Source organism: Podarcis melisellensis, assembly GCF_964234715.1.
Source record: "Podarcis melisellensis genome assembly, chromosome: W".
NCBI classification, from domain to species: Eukaryota; Metazoa; Chordata; class Lepidosauria; order Squamata; family Lacertidae; genus Podarcis; species Podarcis melisellensis.
In genome coordinates this window covers 38716128-38719076 of record NC_138535.1, presented here as the reverse complement: position 1 = coordinate 38719076, position 2949 = coordinate 38716128, and positions in this window count along the sequence as shown.

Genomic DNA, 2949 nt, shown 5'->3' with positions numbered 1-2949 from the left:
GGCAAGGTGATGTCCCTGCTTTTTAAGATGCTGTCTAGGTTTGTCATTGCTTTTCTCCCAAGAAGCAGGTGTCTCTTAATTTCGTGACTGCTGTCACCATCTGCAGTGATCATGGAGCCCAAGAAAGTAAAATTCCTCACTGCCTCCATTTCTTCCCCTTCTATTTGCCAGGAGGTGATGGACCAGTGGCCTTGATCTTAGTTTTTTTGATGTTGAACTTCAGACCATATTTTGCGCTCTCCTCTTTCACCCTTATTAAAAGGTTCTTTAATTCCTCCTCACTTTCTGCCATCAAGGTTGTGTCATCTGCATATCTGAGGCTGTTGATATTTATTCCGGCAATCTTAATTCTGGCTTGGGATTCATCCAGCCCAGCCTTTCGCATGATGAATTCTGCATATAAGTTAAATAAGCAGGGAGACAATATACAGCCTTGTCGTACTCCTTTCCCAATTTTGAACCAATCAGTTGTTCTATATCCAGTTCTAACTGTAGCTTCTTATCCCACATAGAGATTTCTCAGGAGACAGATGAGGTGATCAGGCACTCCCATTTCTTTAAAAACTTGCCATAGTTTGCTGTGGTTGACACGGTCAAAGGTTTTGCATAGTCAATGAAGCAGAAGTAGACGTTTTTCTGGAACTCTCTAGCTTTCTCCATAATCCAGCGCATGTTTGCAATTTGGTCTCTGGTTCCTCTGCCCCTTCGAAATCCAGCTTGCACTTCTGCGGGTTCTCTGTCCACATAGTGCTTAAGCCTGCCTTGTAGAATTTTAAGCATAACCTTGCCAGCGTGTGAAATGAGTGCAATTGTGCGGTAGTTGGAGCATTCTTTGGCACTGCCCTTCTTTGAGATTGGGATGTAGACTGATCTTCTCCAATCCTCTGGCCACTGCTGAGTTTTCCAAACTTGCTGGCATATTGGGTGTAGCACCTTAACAGCATCATCTTTTAAAATTTTAAATAGTTCAGCTGGAATGTCATCACTTCCACTGGCCTTGTTATTAGCAGTGCTTTCTACGGCCCATTTGACTTCACTCTCCAGGATGTCTGGCTCAAGGTCAGCAACCACACTACCTGGGGTGTACGAGATAGTCATATCTTCCTGGTATAATTCCTCTGTGTATTCTTGCCACCTCTTCTTGATGTCTTCTGCTTCTGTTAGGTCCTTACCACTTTTGTCCTTTATTATGGTAACCTTCGTACGAAATGTTCCTTTCATATCTTAATTTTCTTGAACAGATCTCTGTTTTTTCCTATTCTATTGTTTCCCTCTGTTTCTTTGCATTGCTCGTTTAAGAAGGCCTTCTTGTCTCTCCTTGCTATTTTTTGGAAATCTGCATTCAATTTCCCGTATCTTTCACTATCTCCCTCGCATTTTGCTTGCCTTCTCTCTCCTGCTATTTGTAAGGCCTCATTGGACAGCCACTTTGCTTTCTTGCATTTCCTTTTCATTGGGATGGTTTTCGTTGCTGCCTCCTGTATAATGTTACGAGCCTCGATCCATAGTTCTTCAGGCACTCTTTCCACCAAATCTAAATCCCTAAACCTGTTCCTCACTTCCACTGTATATTTATAAGGGCTTTGATTTAGATTGTATCTTACCGGCCCAGTGGGTTTTCCTACTTTCTTCAGTTTAAGCTTGAATTTAGCTATAAGAAGCTGATAATCTGAGCCACAGTCAGCTCCAAATCTTGTTTTTGCTGACTGTATAGAGCTTCTCCATCTTTGGCTGCAGAAAATATAATCAATCTGATTTTGATGCTGCCCATCTGGTGATGTCCATGTGTAGAGTCGTCTCTTGTCTTGTTGGAAAAGAGTGACCAGCTTGTTCTCTTGGCCTTTGCCCTGCTTCGTTTTGAACTCCAAGGCCAAACTTGCCAGTTGTTCCTTTTATCTCTTGATTCCCTACTTTAGCATTCCAATCCCCTATAATGAGAAGAACATCCTTCCTTGGTGTCATTTCTATAAGGTGTTATAAGTCTTCATAGAATTGGTGAATTTCAGTTTCTTCAGCATAAACTTGGATTACTGTGATGTTAAAAGGTCTGCCTTGGATTCGTATCGAGATCATTCTATCATTTTTGAGATTGCATCCTAGTACAGCTTTCGCCACTCTTTTGTTGACTATGAGGGCCACTCCATTTCTTTTACGGGATTCTTGCCCACAGTAGTAGATATGATGGTCATCCGAACTGAATTCACCCATTCCCGTCCATTTTAGTTCACTGATGCCCAGGATGTCAATATTTATTCTTGCCATCTCATTTTTGACCACATCCAACTTACCAAGGTTCATGGTTTTTACATTCCAGGTTCCTATGCAATATTTTTCTTTACAGCATTGGACTTTCCTTTCGCTTCCAGGCATATCCGCAACTGAGCAACCTTTCAGCTTTGGCCCAGCCGCTTCATCAGCTCTGAATCTACTTGTACTTGTCCTCCGCTCTTCCTCAGTAGCATGTTGGACGCCTTCTGACCTGAGGGGCTCATCTTCCAGCGTCATAACTTTTATATGCCTGTTGTCTTTGTCCATGGAGTTTTCTTGGCAGGGATACTGGAGTGGTTTGCCGGTTCCTGCTCCAGGTGGATCATGTTTGGTCAAAACTCTCCACTATGACCTATCCATCTTGGGTGGCCCTGCACGGCATAGCTCATAGCTTCTCTGAGTTATTCAAGCCCCTTCGCCATGGCAAGGCAGTGATCCATGAAGGCGGAATAAGTTAATATTTATGTTTATACTTCTGCTCTTCTAACCTTTGGGGGAATGTCATGAGACAAAGGTGCTTGAGAGCAGAAGCAGGCAAGGCCTAGGCAGTGCGGCCTACGAGGGCTACACAAATCTTTCAAGCCTAACTTTTAGCAGTAAAATGCTGTGTCACTGTGACTCGTGACTCATCTTGGGTTCCCTATAAATGTAACCAGCCATCTCTGTGGGCCTCAGTCTGTG